The sequence below is a fragment of the Lolium perenne genome, chromosome 6 (assembly GCF_019359855.2).
Source record: "Lolium perenne isolate Kyuss_39 chromosome 6, Kyuss_2.0, whole genome shotgun sequence".
In the NCBI taxonomy this organism is placed as follows: domain Eukaryota; kingdom Viridiplantae; phylum Streptophyta; class Magnoliopsida; order Poales; family Poaceae; genus Lolium; species Lolium perenne.
The window spans coordinates 197,196,383-197,214,243 of record NC_067249.2 but is presented as its reverse complement, the minus strand read 5'-3'; positions in this window follow the sequence as shown (position 1 = coordinate 197,214,243).

Genomic DNA, 17,861 nt, shown 5'->3' with positions numbered 1-17,861 from the left:
TGCTAGATATGCATCCATGATTATTAATGAAGTAACAAGATCACATGTTACATAGGGTTTAGGTTTGGGAATAATTTAGGGTTCATATGAAGTAATGGGACTAGGGTCTAAATGAATTTAGGGTTTAGGGTTTCACATGAAATGATATGGTTGTATTATCATCCCATGTGGAATTTAGGGTTTGCTATTTATCATTTAATCCTATGATTAATAACTTCATGTTAAAGTTGAAGTTATTAATAACTTGGAAATAGAATTAATATTTAATTTGTTTTTTTTTATTATTTTAAAATAATTTACTAATTAGAGTAATTATTAATTAGGGTTTAAATTTCCCTAATAATGATTTAATAGGATTGCAAATAAAGAAAATTAGTTTTCATGTTTCTTTATTTGCTTATTGGTTTTATTTAATTTATAAATGGTTTCTTAATTTCTGAATTTTTTTAATTGTATTTAAAATTAAATTAAAGGCTTAATTAACAAGTATTAAACAATTAAATTTTTATTAAAAATAAAAATTTCATATTATATTTTTATTAAATTGAATTTACTTTTATAAGAATTTTGATGTCTTATTTTTATTTTTCTGAGTTAATATGATTTTTCTTTAATTATTTGAAGTTGCAGTATTTTCTGGAATTTAAATTTAAATGAAACTACTAACTACACCCGGCTATTTTACCTACAGAGTCACTGACTCGTGGGCCAGTGGCCATGTCACACGCCACGGTGGCATCGACGTGGCATGGTTCACGGTGGTCTGCGAGGTGATCAGCGACGGCGCCGGCGTTCCCGGGTTCCCGCGGACGCGTGTGTGTGCTTGTTGAAAATAGGACAACGAGGTGAGTCTACTGGTGGCCGCGCCGCTCGGGAATGGTCATCGGAGCACGGCGGACGGTGAGGTTCAGCGGCGGCGGATGATGGTCGACGGTGACAGAGGTGCTACGGCATGATTTAGAGCTTAATAAGATGCTAACGAGATGCGCAAGGTCACCTGGAGGCTTCCTGTAGTGTCGCCGGTGTCGATTGGAGACGGAATCAACGCGGTGGTCGCCATTTCCTCCGCAGAACCACAGAAGGGAACGGTCGAATTCGCTCTCCTCCGAGCTCCCTTTGATGCGCCAATTTACCAGATGAAAGAGGACATCGAGGCGCTCCTCCTGAGCTCTACGGCGGACCCTGGGGTGGTCGGAATCGCCGGGGCGAGATTGTCACCGGCAAGCTAGGGTTTCGGTGTTTTGGTCGATTGAGACGAAAGGAGGGAAAATGGTGGGCTTCGGCGCGTTTTATAGCTTCCTCCTCGTGTGCTGGCGGTCAATATTGGCGGCGACGACGCGGGACGTGGCCTCTCCATCGCGGTGTCGAGCTGCCGTGCGTCGACGCGAGCGAAGACGAAGACGAAGACGGCGTCTCTGTTCTTATCCAGTGAAACGGTACGTGGACGGTTGTTGGGCTGAAATGCCGGGTTCCTGGGCTGGTTCGTGGGCTGCGGTGTTGGGCTGCTTTGCTGGGCTGCGTCGGCCAGGTGAGCCTGGTAAGTCCTTATCTCCTCTTTTCTTTTTCTGTTTTATTTTCTGTTTTCAATTCTGGTTTTATAATTCTGTTTTGAATTCATATTTGAATTCCATAATGCTTTCAGGTGTTTGATAATTTTGCTTTCATGAGGACTAATAAAAAGATTATTGTATTACTGCATTGTTTCTGCATAAACATAATTATATGTGAGCATTGTTGCAACTTTTAATTAGACCAGAATTTAAGTATTCATTTTAATTTCCTTTTCCATTTGGAATACCACTCCCTTTTGGAATGGGTAGAGTTAATAATTATACTCCAAGTATTTTAGAAGGTATCATTAGGATTTGACTTCCATTTGGGGAATTGGTCACTTGCACATGATTTTATGTGAGCTCAAATGTATTAGGGTTTTATAGTTTCTATCATAACCTCCCTTATTAAGGTTAATACTATCATTATTTTTGAAAGTATCTAAATAGGTATTGTTTCCATCATGGTTTATCTGGTTACAAAGATAATTGGTTGATCACTACACATATGGTTTAATTATAGGACTTAGCATTAGGTGGCTCTTATGTTTTATAATTGAAACATAGGATTTAATTAATGAACCATTAGGGTTCAAATGCTATTTACCTAATGACACATGATTTGGATCTCAAATATGGTTTAGGGTTTTTAGTTATGATTACTTAAGTGATACACAAACTAGGGTTGAGATTTAATTCTAGATTGTAGAGATGAGATGACACCATATTTCATGTGCTAGGGTTTAATCCTCCCTAACCATGATAAGGTGGTTGTGTACTTAACATTTTATGTTCTCCTCTAGTTACTATGATATTGAGAATTAGTTTTATCTTCTACCAATTGGCTTCTATTGTTAACCTCAATTTATCATTTAAGTAACTGCATTGGTTATAGTTCTTTTTATAGTTAACTTTGGTCATATGGATATATGGTTTCTCACCATATAAAGTATAGGGTTTTACTCTAAGGTTTTCTTATGTTTCTTAAATGAATAATAGGTGGAATGTAGATATGGTAGAATTCTACTTATGATCACCAAGTGATTCACAAGTTAAAGTTGGGGTATAAGCCTGGATTTTATTACTAGTGATCTTCCTATAATTTCATGTGGGAATGAGATCTACTTATTCTAGTAGGGTTTAACTTATCCTCACATATCTCAAGAGCATGATCATGGATTAGGCATGATCAACTTGTTCTTAATATCTCTACCTCAAGTTCTTAGGGTTTATGATCATCACTTAATTTATAATGATCAAGGTTTGGCTTCCTAAAGTATCTCTCCTGAATTATGGTTTCTCATTTCGAAGATCAAGTATTGTCTTGATCAACTAGGATATATCACTACTATTTCTCTTTCTAGGATGGTCATGGTCATGGTTGTCTCAATAGTTTTATATCCCAGGAAAACGCCTGAGATATTTACTTAAAGTTCCCTCAAGAACTGATGGTTTAACCATTTGGATATTTGAATAGATAGAACTAGTATTAGTATGGATGGTCTCTCTCATTTGGGGAGGACTTCAATGCTAACCTAATATTAGGCTCCATAGAGGTTGATGTGATCATCAAGATCTATGTTTAACATTAGTGGTTATCTCTCTCTAGGGTTGTCTTGAAGATGATGATTTGAATACTTGGATGTATATCCAAGGTTTAACTCAAGGTTTGTTATTGCTTCTTTAATAATTATAATAGAACTCTCACCTCTCTAGGTTTGATGTAAAACTATTTGGAATAGGGAAGAATATATATTTCTTAAGTTGAATCTCCTTGTCTTGTTTCCAAAGTTAAAGTAGAATGGATATCATAGGGTTTATGATAAGTGCATGGATTAGTTTAAGACATGGAGAAGTTAAGTGAAGAATAGTTTCTCCAATTATTGTTACTTGGTTTGCAATTGAATTGGTGTTCATATGCTATGGCAAGGATTACCTTATTATGATCTGTTATAAGATCAAGTAGTTGCTCCTTGATTAATAAGTTCTTGTGTTGATTTTTAATTCCATTTGATCTAACCCCTTAGATCAAATCATCTCTACCCAAAACAAGGTTTTAGTAAAGTCACATTGAGGTTTATAGCGCTTGACTTGATGAGCTACTTCAATTCCACCAAGGTCAAGTGAAACTTCGCCATCGTGGATCGTTTTACTTTAAAGCGCGAAAATTCCCCAGATTTTCTATGCATGAATGCAATGCACACATCTGTTTCCTCTATTTTTGTAACCCCATTACCTGGGATATTACAGTCTCTACCCCTTAAACTAAACTTCGTCCTCGAAGTTTGAACTCTCTCACGTTTCCGAAGTGTGGATCTGACTTGTGCAGACTATATCTTTTCTCGAACTCCGTATTGATCTTGTTGGATATATTTGAATATATCCCTTGTCCAGATTCTTCCTGGAATCCATTAGTGTCTGTCTCTGAACCATGGTTCTTACTTTGATTCTTTGATTTCTTCCAACTTTATAAACTTGTTCCATTTCTCATTGAAGATTCAATGATTGAGACTTCTTCTGGTGCTGTTGGTCTTATTTGAAGGCTAATTTGATAATAAACTCCTAATTGCTAAATAGGTCTTTGTTTTCCCTTACTACCAAAAGTGCAATAATGGTACTTAGTAAGGTACTAACTATGGAATTGGTCGTGATAGTTTATTTTCCTAATAATGGATTAGACTCTCTTAGTCCATCCAATCATGGTTTATAGTTGATACCTATAACTATTTTGGGTTATTTAGGTTCCATGAAAGGAATCATTCTATTAGTCTGTGTTTCTGGTATGGTCAATTTCCTCCGGTCTTTGGCCTTCTTGAGCTGTATTTGGTCGATGGTATTTTCTTTGTCCAACTTCTTTATGCTTAACTTACTTGAGCTTTCGTACTTCTGAGTAAACACTACTCACTTTCTCAAGTTATAGTCCACTTCTTACTTCCTCGAGGTATGAACCTCGGCTTCCGGTCTAACATTCTTCTGAAAGTAGTGTTCCACAATCTTATGAAAACAAGATCGAACTTCCTCTCAGTTCAGACCTTCTTCTCCATCTTACTCAAAGTATTGAGTCATTGTACATCCAACTCAATATTTTACTCTACCCCTTAGAGTTTTCTTATGGTCTTCAATTCCTTTTCTTCCAACTATTGGACTTATGGTTGGAATATTGGTCTGGTTCTAACTTATGGGTTTTACTTCTTCTAAGGTCTCGCGAAGAATGTTTGTGGTGTATCCACTCAATTGTGGACATCCAATGTGAATCCTTCAACTAAATGATTATAGATCTAGCTATTTGGCTGACAAGATTTTTATTTGTTCACAAACTTTTGTTACAAATAATTAAATCGTGGACTATTTGTAATACCAACTGATACCAGCTGTGGTTATTATACCAACTGTGGCTATTTGATATCTAAAAATGGATTCTATTATAGGTTCTGATCAGCTGAACGAGACAACTTCTACTTTATCTCGCAGTATTTATGCTATACCAATTGTGGTCTTCTGATATCAACTATGGTCTTCTTATATCTGCTATAGTTTCATAGGTCATTTTCCTTTCTTCAGGGTTTATTGTTGCAAGAAAACCACTAGCTGACACTATGAATATAGTATCTGAAGTGATTTCCCATGCATTCCCTCTTCTATATTAACTATGGATCTGCTTGAGCTTCACCATAATCATCGTATTTCTCACCTTCATGCTTCTTCCGTACTAAAGTACTCCTCTGTTGAGGTAAAGCGTGAGTTTTGATTGGTACTTCCTTCTGAGTATTGTGGTTACTTCCCACAACTTTACTCCTTTCTTCTGATGAACCTTCATCTTTTCTTCAGAAGACTTAGAATTCGTCACTTCCTCACACGAATACTATTACCTTCTAGATCTATAGCATCAAGTAAGGGCTTGATATTGCAACATGCATTTGCATACCAAAGTCAAACTTCATGTATGGATCTAGTCAAACAATGAAAATCCAATAAAATCCAAGAAGATTCAGCTTTGTGCATATAATACACACCATCATAAGCCTGAATATAATAGTTGAGTAAGACATCTCTAAACATCAGTCTCTGATGTGTAGTATATAACACCACATAATATAGGTTTATATTGTAATACTTAGCACGAGTATATGGGATTCTACTATTTGTCTCAACATTTATCTTAATTGCACAATTGCAATGAGATAAACTTGACACAAAGTGGTTTGGGATGGTTAAGGTTAACCTAATTTTCTTTGGAAGTACTACTTAACCTTCATTTTATTGAGGACTATCTCACATGATATATCTAGATTCTAACATCACTACTCTAAGTACTTAACTATTGGAATATAGCTCCTTACTTCCAAGTGTTTGTACTTATCATGAGACTATGGTCATGATGTGCTTGGCACACTTCCCATATTCTTGGAACACAGTTCTTGCACTATTGTCTGGCTTCTCATTGTTCTCCTCCTAAATGTTTATGACGTTCTATTCCATCACATAATGATTCTCAGGTGAATCATATATGATTAATATTTCTATCATGTAAGTAGACATATATTATCCCTATCACTCTTCCTTATTTCCCATGATTGACTCATCATGATTTATACTACCTCATATCACTTGATTTTATCACTTACTACCAGTTGTTTCACAAGTTTAGATAAATTTACTTATTCATTACTTGACTTGATCTACATTTTCTATTAGGATATCTTAATTATCTTCATCACTTGATATTACTTCTAGTGCAGGTCTGAGTAATTCTTATTTAACTATAACATGGGTTGGTACACATCTTCCAATAGGATATCTTCCTTATGGTTGTATCCTTTCTTTGGACTACCATGTATTGTATACCAACTGTGATCTACTCATCTATTGTTTTAAAAATATAGTGGTGTGCTACATGTCTGGGATTAGCTAACTAACTTCACTTAGGAAGGATAGATAAGAAAAGTTGACTCAAGTGTGTCAGGATTATTCTCAAGTGAATATCCATCTCAAGTCATAAGAAGTATTTGGTTTAACTAAGACAACTTCCTATAGACACTACCAACCTATAGGTCTCATTTAAAGAGTTTCAATCCTAGGTCAAAGCATTTGCTCTGATACCAACTGTGGTGACCCGGCATACCACTGCATGGTGTAGTATGCAAGTCTGATATAATACCAATGAAACACCGTTCCACTAGCATTATATCGCTCAGAGTGGTACAACAGAAACATATGCGGGTCCAAGGCATGTCTATAGAATTACAACATTGACTCAGTTACATAAGATCATCACAACCTCCTACTTTACAATGAGGTAAATCTGCAAATAAACTCCAGAAGGTAGTCCAATCCTATCACGAACTCTATTTGTAGAGTATTTGACTAGCTATAGAGGCTAAGAATAGATTCTAGCTAAATAGGAGCTAGGTATAGGAAGCTAGTTCCCTTCTATGGCTAATCTAGGTTTCTCCTTGTTGGTTGTGGTATCTGACTCCTCTGACAGGGTCCTGTCTCTTGAAGTAGTTGTTGACTCCTCGGTCTTCGAGTTGCACTGTAGATCCTCCTTCGATGCCTCCATATCTAAGCAGGGGATTTAAGAGTGGGATGAGTACGAGCGTACTCAACAAGTTCATTATAGGAAAGAGGTGTTTAATGCACTAGCTACAGCATTAGACCAGAAAGTCTAATACCAATGCAGGTTTTCATAATCATTTCTTCAAAAGGTTGCTTTTATTCAGAAGAACTATGTCCGTCAGCCTTCACCGGTTTACTAGAACTTCATGGAGTTCCTTTCCGGCCGCGTTCGCAGTTCCATATCCCGGAACAGGGAGTGACAGGTCACGGTTCTTTACACTCTGCAGAGGTGTGTTGCTTTACCCATAAGTGATCTTAACCTTGTTGCCAACCAAGCACGTTACCCGTCCACACTTCCTTTGGTGTGAGGCCCGGTATAAGGTCTAGCCAATCATGTTCCTCCGCTACCTCGCACACCCACCCTTTGTTGCATACCCCGACCCTGGGTCCTCGTCGGTCCTCTTATACCACTTAAGGATGGACCCCGACCACGACAACAGTTTGGGACTCGTTAACCAAACTCCTTCGCCGGTAGCTGCAACCCATCATAGACCACTTACCGTGGGGAATTAGAATGGGATCCCCACCCCACCGCTTGCCCAACCTGGGTCAAGTGTCTACGGTAAGCGCATCCGTTGATGTACGAGAGGTGGAAACACTTTTGACTACTCCGTCCCACTCCAGATCTTATGGTTAACACGGGTATTACGGCACAAGAATCACTGGCGACATTTGTTGTTTAATCCTAGATGGATATAAACCCTTGCAATGGAACCTCCACCATATCAACACAATTCATGGTTCCATTGCCCACCACATAGTCATATTCATAGTTATGAAAATAGTGGTTTTGGTTTTTTATGCAATAGTGATAAACATAATACTTTGCAAGTAATTTGGTAAAAATACTCAAATGACATGAGCAAGTGATGAACTTGCCTTTCTTGACTGCAAGATTATGCAGGCAAGGTCTTCGATACGTAATATCTCCAAATTCTGAAATAGCATCATCATCCGGTAAGGACGATGTTTAAAATATTGGCAAGGATGCAATAATGCATAAGTATGAGATGCAATCGCTCTAAGCGTGACCTAACCCCGATGATTTAGGATTAGTGAGTGGTAATGATTGGTTCAGGGTGTGTTGCACTTTTAAAGTGATTCACAAACAAGGTTCTTATTCAGGGTTGTGTTGATTTAGAATTATAAGCAGATGGCAAAATGAATAGTAACAATCATACACAATCAGGAATAGTAGCTGTATGAAAAGTGAAGAGCAGTTGTCAATTTTAATACCCATAATACATGGTTGATGATTACTTATTATATAATTCAAAAGAATAACTTTTGAAGAACATGTTCTTTAATGAAGAACAAGTATGATAATTAAGTTTGTGGGGTTCTATGTTTTTCTACGGTTCTAATTGGTTTCTGGAGTAAGTAGTAGATGGATCACAACCTAGTTGGATTCATCAACATCTAGGGCTTGTAAGGTTGAGTTAAGTCTAGGCATTCTAAGCAATTATTCATACAAGGTTGCTATCAAGGTTAATTTATCTGGCTGGTGATTGCTAACTAGGGTTTATATGTTTTTTATAAGCAGGGTTGATGGTGACTCTTATTTTCTTCAAAAGAATAACTTTCGAAGAACATACTTCTTAAGTAATAATAAGTATATCAATTAGGGTTGAAGTGGTCTAGTATTAGCCATTGGATCTCTAAGTAGAGAATTGTGGGTTCCTAAACAAGGTGATTCATAAGTATCACGCACTGGTAGGTTTTAGTGGATCAGGGTTCTGTAAAATAAAATAATAGGTATGGTTGCTGTTAGGGTTCATCACGATGGTGTGATGCTAAGCATGGGTAGATAAGGTTAATGTCTCTGAGGATTGGAGCTAGGGTTTACATCTGGTCAGCCCCATTTGATCATCTAGGTCTGATGAAGATGAATACATGGGATACCCATATATTAGAGATAGGTCTTCTACATTTTATGTGATCAAGACAAGTAATTAGTTGCTAGATATGCATCCATGATTATTAATGAAGTAACAAGATCACATGTTACATAGGGTTTAGGTTTGGGAATAATTTAGGGTTCATATGAAGTAATGGGACTAGGGTCTAAATGAATTTAGGGTTTAGGGTTTCACATGAAATGATATGGTTGTATTATCATCCCATGTGGAATTTAGGGTTTGCTATTTATCATTTAATCCTATGATTAATAACTTCATGTTAAAGTTGAAGTTATTAATAACTTGGAAATAGAATTAATATTTAATTTGTTTTTTTTTATTATTTTAAAATAATTTACTAATTAGAGTAATTATTAATTAGGGTTTAAATTTCCCTAATAATGATTTAATAGGATTGCAAATAAAGAAAATTAGTTTTCATGTTTCTTTATTTGCTTATTGGTTTTATTTAATTTATAAATGGTTTCTTAATTTCTGAATTTTTTTAATTGTATTTAAAATTAAATTAAAGGCTTAATTAACAAGTATTAAACAATTAAATTTTTATTAAAAATAAAAATTTCATATTATATTTTTATTAAATTGAATTTACTTTTATAAGAATTTTGATGTCTTATTTTTATTTTTCTGAGTTAATATGATTTTTCTTTAATTATTTGAAGTTGCAGTATTTTCTGGAATTTAAATTTAAATGAAACTACTAACTACACCCGGCTATTTTACCTACAGAGTCACTGACTCGTGGGCCAGTGGCCATGTCACACGCCACGGTGGCATCGACGTGGCATGGTTCACGGTGGTCTGCGAGGTGATCAGCGACGGCGCCGGCGTTCCCGGGTTCCCGCGGACGCGTGTGTGTGCTTGTTGAAAATAGGACAACGAGGTGAGTCTACTGGTGGCCGCGCCGCTCGGGAATGGTCATCGGAGCACGGCGGACGGTGAGGTTCAGCGGCGGCGGATGATGGTCGACGGTGACAGAGGTGCTACGGCATGATTTAGAGCTTAATAAGATGCTAACGAGATGCGTAAGGTCACCTGGAGGCTTCCTGTAGTGTCGCCGGTGTCGATTGGAGACGGAATCAACGCGGTGGTCGCCATTTCCTCCGCAGAACCACAGAAGGGAACGCAGTCGGGTCGCTCTCCTCCGAGCTCCCTTTGATGCGCCAATTTACCGATGAAAGAGGACATCGAGGCGCTCCTCCCGAGCTCTACGGCGGACCACAGGGTGGTCGGAATCGCCGGGCGAGATTGTCACCGGCAAGCTAGGGTTTCGGTGTTTTGGTCGATTGAGACGAAAGGAGGGAAAATGGTGGGCTTCGGCGCGTTTTATAGCTTCCTCCTCGTGTGCTGGCGGTCAATATTGGCGGCGACGACGCGGGACGTGGCCTCTCCATCGCGGTGTCGAGCTGCCGTGCGTCGACGCGAGCGAAGACGAAGACGAAGACGGCGTCTCTGTTCTTATCCAGTGAAACGGTACGTGGACGGTTGTTGGGCTGAAATGCCGGGTTCCTGGGCTGGTTCGTGGGCTGCGGTGTTGGGCTGCTTTGCTGGGCTGCGTCGGCCAGGTGAGCCTGGTAAGTCCTTATCTCCTCTTTTCTTTTTCTCGTTTTATTTTCTCGTTTTCAATTCTGGTTTTATAATTCTGTTTTGAATTCATATTTGAATTCCATAATGCTTTCAGGTGTTTGATAATTTTGCTTTCATGAGGACTAATAAAAAGATTATTGTATTACTGCATTGTTTGTGCATAAACATAATTATATGTGAGCATTGTTGCAACTTTTAATTAGACCAGAATTTAAGTATTCATTTTAATTTCCTTTTCCATTTGGAATACCACTCCCTTTTGGAATGGGTAGAGTTAATAATTATACTCCAAGTATTTTAGAAGGTATCATTAGGATTTGACTTCCATTTGGGGAATTGGTCACTTGCACATGATTTTATGTGAGCTCAAATGTATTAGGGTTTTATAGTTTCTATCATAACCTCCCTTATTAAGGTTAATACTATCATTATTTTTGAAAGTATCTAAATAGGTATTGTTTCCATCATGGTTTATCTGGTTACAAAGATAATTGGTTGATCACTACACATATGGTTTAATTATAGGACTTAGCATTAGGTGGCTCTTATGTTTTATAATTGAAACATAGGATTTAATTAATGAACCATTAGGGTTCAAATGCTATTTACCTAATGACACATGATTTGGATCTCAAATATGGTTTAGGGTTTTTAGTTATGATTACTTAAGTGATACACAAACTAGGGTTGAGATTTAATTCTAGATTGTAGAGATGAGATGACACCATATTTCATGTGCTAGGGTTTAATCCTCCCTAACCATGATAAGGTGGTTGTGTACTTAACATTTTATGTTCTCCTCTAGTTACTATGATATTGAGAATTAGTTTTATCTTCTACCAATTGGCTTCTATTGTTAACCTCAATTTATCATTTAAGTAACTGCATTGGTTATAGTTCTTTTTATAGTTAACTTTGGTCATATGGATATATGGTTTCTCACCATATAAAGTATAGGGTTTTACTCTAAGGTTTTCTTATGTTTCTTAAATGAATAATAGGTGGAATGTAGATATGGTAGAATTCTACTTATGATCACCAAGTGATTCACAAGTTAAAGTTGGGGTATAAGCCTGGATTTTATTACTAGTGATCTTCCCATAATTTCATGTGGGAATGAGATCTACTTATTCTAGTAGGGTTTAACTTATCCTCACATATCTCAAGAGCATGATCATGGATTAGGCATGATCAACTTGTTCTTAATATCTCTACCTCAAGTTCTTAGGGTTTATGATCATCACTTAATTTATAATGATCAAGGTTTGGCTTCCTAAAGTATCTCTCCTGAATTATGGTTTCTCATTTCGAAGATCAAGTATTGTCTTGATCAACTAGGATATATCACTACTATTTCTCTTTCTAGGATGGTCATGGTCATGGTTGTCTCAATAGTTTTATATCCCAGGAAAACGCCTGAGATATTTACTTAAAGTTCCCTCAAGAACTGATGGTTTAACCATTTGGATATTTGAATAGATAGAACTAGTATTAGTATGGATGGTCTCTCTCATTTGGGGAGGACTTCAATGCTAACCTAATATTAGGCTCCATAGAGGTTGATGTGATCATCAAGATCTATGTTTAACATTAGTGGTTATCTCTCTCTAGGGTTGTCTTGAAGATGATGATTTGAATACTTGGATGTATATCCAAGGTTTAACTCAAGGTTTGTTATTGCTTCTTTAATAATTATAATAGAACTCTCACCTCTCTATGTTTGATGTAAAACTATTTGGAATAGGGAAGAATATATATTTCTTAAGTTGAATCTCCTTGTCTTGTTTCCAAAGTTAAAGTAGAATGGATATCATAGGGTTTATGATAAGTGCATGGATTAGTTTAAGACATGGAGAAGTTAAGTGAAGAATAGTTTCTCCAATTATTGTTACTTGGTTTGCAATTGAATTGGTGTTCATATGCTATGGCAAGGATTACCTTATTATGATCTGTTATAAGATCAAGTAGTTGCTCCTTGATTAATAAGTTCTTGTGTTGATTTTTAATTCCATTTGATCTAACCCCTTAGATCAAATCATCTCTACCCAAAACAAGGTTTTAGTAAAGTCACATTGAGGTTTATAGCGCTTGACTTGATGAGCTACTTCAATTCCACCAAGGTCAAGTGAAACTTCGATTCGTGGATCTGTTTTACTTTAAAGCGCGAAAATTCCCCAGATTTTCTATGCATGAATGCAATGCACACATCTGTTTCCTCTATTTTTGTAACCCCATTACCTGGGATATTACACATAGCATTGATGTTTTATCCCTACTAGCAACAGCACATCCACAACCTTAGAACTTTCTGTCACTGTCCCAGATTTAATGGAGGCATGAACCCACTATCGAGCATAAATACTCCCTCTTGGAGTTACAAGTAACGACTTGGCCAGAGCCTCTACTAGCAACGGAGAGCATGCAAGATCATAAACAACACATAGATGATAGATTGATAATCAACATAACATAGTATTCCATATTCATCGGATCCCAACAAACGCAACATGTAGCATTACAAATAGATGATCTTGATCATGTTAGGCGGCTCACAAGATCCAACAATGATAGCACAATGAGGAGAAGACAACCATCTAGCTACTGCTATGGACCCATGGTCCAGGGGGGACCTACTCACACATCACTCCGGAGGCGATCATGGCGATGAAGAGTCCTCCGGGAGATGATTCCCCTCTCCAGCAGGGTGCCGGAGGCGATTGATACGCGTACAGCACGCGACCGTTGGGAACCCCAAGAGGAAGGTGTGATGCGTACAACAGCAAGTTTTCCCTCACTAAGAAACCAAGGTTTATCGAACCAGTAGGAGCCAAGAAGCACGTTGAAGGTTGATGGCGGCGGAGTGTAGTGCGGCGCAACATCAGGGATTCCGGCGCCAACGTGGAACCTGCACAACACAACCAAAGTACTTTGTCCCAACGTAACAGTGAGGTTGTCAATCTCACCGGCTTGCTGTAACAAAGGATTAGATGTATAGTGTGGATGATGATTGTTTGCAGAAAACAGTAGAACGAGTATTGCAGTTGATTGTATTCGATGTTAAGAATGGACCGGGGTCCACAGTTCACTAGAGGCGTCTCTCCCATAAGAATAAGCATGTTGGGTGAACAAATTACAGTGGGGCAATTAACAAATAAAGAGGGCATGACCGTGCACATACATGTTATGATGAGTATTGTGAGATTTAATTGGGCATTACGACAAAGTACATAGACCGCTATCCAGCATGCATCTATGCCTAAAAAGTCCACCTTCAGGTTATCATCCGACCCCCTCCAGTATTAAGTTGCAAACAACAGATAATTGCATTAAGTATGGTGCGTAATGTAATCAACAAATATATCCTTGGACATAGCATTGATGTTTTATCCCTAGTGGCAACAGCACATCCACAACCTTAGGGGTTGCTGTCACTCCCCCAGATTTAATGGAGACATGAACCCACTATCGAGCATAAATACTCCCTCTTGGAGTTACAAGTATCAACTTGTCCAGAGCCTCTACTAGCAACGGAGAGCATGCAAGATCATAAACAACACATAGATGATATTGATAATCAACATAACATAGCATTCACTTATTCATCAGATCCCAACAAACACAACATGTAGCATTACAGATAGATGATCTTGATCATGTTAGGCAGCTCACAAGATCCAACAATGATAGCACAATTAGGAGAAGACGACCATCTAGCTACTGCTATGGACCCATAGTCCAGGGGTGAACTACTCACTCATCACTCCGGAGGCGACCATGGCGGTGTAGAGTCCTCCGTGAGATGATTCACCTCTCAGGCTGGGTTGAGGAGGCGATCTCCTGATTCCCCTGAGATGGGATTGGCGGCGGCGGCGTCTCTGGAAGGTTTTCCGTATCGTGGCTCTCGGTACTGGAGTTATTATCAACGAAGGCTTAAGTAGGCGGAGGAGGTAGGTTTAGGGGCGACGCGAGGGGCCCACACAACAGTGCCGCGCGGCCAGGGCTTGGGCCGCGCCGCCCTGGCGTGTCGCCGCCTCGTTGCCCCACTTCGTTTCCTCTCCGGACTTCTAGAAGCTTCGTGGAAAAATAAGATCCTGGGCGTTGATTTCGTCCAATTCCGAGAATATTTCCTTACTAGGATTTCTGAAACCAAAAACAGCAGAAAACAAAGAATCGGCTCTTCGGCATCTCGTTAATAGGTTAGTGCCGGAAAATGCATAAATATGACATAAAGTATGCATAAAACATGTAGGTATCATCAATAAAGTGGCATGGAACATAAGAAATTATCGATACGTTGGAGACGTATCAGCATCCCCAAGCTTAGTTCCTGCTCGTCCCGAGTAGGTAAACGATAACAAAGATAATTTCTGAAGTGACATGTCATCATAATCTTGATCATACTATTGTAAGCACATGTAATGAATGCAGCGATCCAAGACAATGGTAAACATAATGAGTAAACAATTGAATCATATAGCAAAGACTTTTCATAAATAGTACTTTCAAGACAAGCATCAACAAGTCTTGCATAAGAGTTAACTCATAAAGCAATAAATTCATAGTAGAGGTATTGAAGCAACACAAAGGAAGATTAAGTTTCAGCGGTTGCTTTCAACTTGTAACATGTATATCTCATGGATATTGTCAACATAATGTAATATAATAAGTGCAATATGCAAGTATGTAGGAATCAATGCACAGTTCACACAAGTGTTTGCTTCTTGAGATGGAGAGAAATAGGTGAAGTGACTCAACATAAAAGTAGAAGAAAGGCCCTTCGCAGAGGGAAGCATTGATTGCTATATTTGTGCTAGAGCTTTGGTTTTGAAAACAAGAAACAATTTTGTCAACGGTAGTAATAAAGCATATGTGTCATGTAAATTATATCCTACAAGTTGCAAGCCTCATGCATAGTATACTAATAGTGCACGCACCTTGTCCTAATTAGCTCGGATTACCTGGATTATCACCGCAATACATATGTTTTAACCAAGTGTTACAAAGGGGTACCTCGATGCCGCCTGTACAAAGGTCTAAGGAGAAAGCTCGCATTGGATTTCTCGCTTTTGATTATTCTCAACTTAGACATCCATACCGGGACAACATAGACAACAGATAATGGACTCCTCTTTAATGCTTAAGCATTCATCAACAATTAATTTTCTCATATGAGATTGAGGATATTTGTCCAAAACAGAAACTTCCACCATGGATCATGGCTTTAGTTAGCGGCCCAATGTTCTTCTCTAACAATATGCATGCTCAAATCATTCAACTCATGGTAAATCGCCCTTACTTCAGACAAGACGGACATGCATAGCAACTCACATGATATTCAACAAAGAGTAGTTGATGGCATCCCCAGGAACATGGTTATCGCTCAACAAGCAACTTATAAGAAATAAAATGCATAAGTACATATTCAATACAACAATAGTTTTTAGGCTATTTGTCCCATGAGCTATATATTACAAAGATAGAGAATAGAAATTTAAAGGTAGCACTCAAGCAATTTACTTTGGAATGGCGGAGAAATACCATGTAGTAGGTAGGTATGGTGGACACAAATGGCATAGTGTTTGGCTCAAGGATTTTGGATGCATGAGAAGTATTCCCTCTCGATACAAGGCTTAGGCTAGCAAGGTTATTTGAAACAAACACAAGTATGAACCGGTACAGCAAAACTCACATAAAAGACATATTGTAAGCATTATAAGACTCTATACCGTCTTCCTTGTTGTTCGACCCTTACTAGAAAATATCTAGACTCTAGAGAGACCAATCATGCAAACCAAATTTTAGCAAGCTCTATGTATTTCTTCATTAATAGGTGCAAAGTATATGATGCAAGAGCTTAAACATGAGCACAACAATTGCCAAGTATCACATTATTCAAGACATTCTACCAATTACCACATGTAGCATTTCCCGTTTCCAACCATATAACAATTTAACGAAGCAGATTCAACCTTCGCCATGAACATTATGAGTAAAGCCTAAGGACATATTTGTCCATATACAACAGCGGAGCGTGTCTCTCTCCCACACAATGAATGCTAGGATCCATTTTATTCAAACAGAACAAAAACAAAAACAAACAGACGCTCCAAGCAAAGTACATAAGATGTGATGGAATAAAAATATAGTTTCACTAGAGGAACCTGATCATGTTGTCGATGAAGAAGGGGATGCCTTGGGCATCCCCAAGCTTAGACGCTTGAGTCTTCTTGAAATATGCAGGGGTGAACCACCGGGACATCCCCAAGCTTAGAGCTTTCACTCTCCTTGATCATATTGTATCATCTCCCTCTCTTGATCCTTGAAAACTTCCTCCACACCAAACTCAAAACAACTCATTAGAGGGTTAGTGCACAATCAAAATTCACATGTTCAGAGGTGACATAATCATTCTTAACACTTATGGACATTGCACAAAGCTACTGAAAGTTAATGGAATAGAAAAATCCATCAAGCATAGCAAAACAGGCAATGTGAAATAAAAGGCAGAATCTGTCAAAACAGAACAATCCGTAAAGACGAATTTCTAGGAGGCACCAGACTTGCTCAAATGAAAATGCTCAAATTGAATGAAAGTTGCGTACATATCTGAGGATCACTCACATAAATTGGCATAATTTTCTTAGTTACCTACAGAGAATTAGGCCCAGATTCGTGACAGCAAGAAATCTGTTTTTGCGCAGTAATCCAAATCTAGTATGAACCTTACTATCAAAGACTTTACTTGGCACAACAATGCAACAAAACTAAGATAAGGAGAGGTTGCTATAGTAGTAACAACTTCTAAGATTCAAATATAAAACAAAAGTGCTGTAGTAAAATCATGGGTTGTCTCCCACAAGCGCTTTTCTTTAACGCCTTTCAGCTAGGCGCAGAAAGTGTGTATCAAGTATTATCAAGAGATGATGCATCTACAACGGGGTTTTGAGTTTTCTCAACCATGCATTGTATTTTGTATACATAAGTTTCAGAGGCTCCCTTTTCATTAGTCTTGGGCTTGCTACTCTCATCAAACAAATTTTCCGGAACAAGCCAAGCATAATTATCATCTAGAGCTTCATGCATTCCTAGGAGCTTAGAAGGTATTGGTCCTTTAATCTCCCCACCATCATTAACATTATTAGTGTACTTAATTCTATCAATATCCATCTTTTCAAGTGTTCTTTTAAAA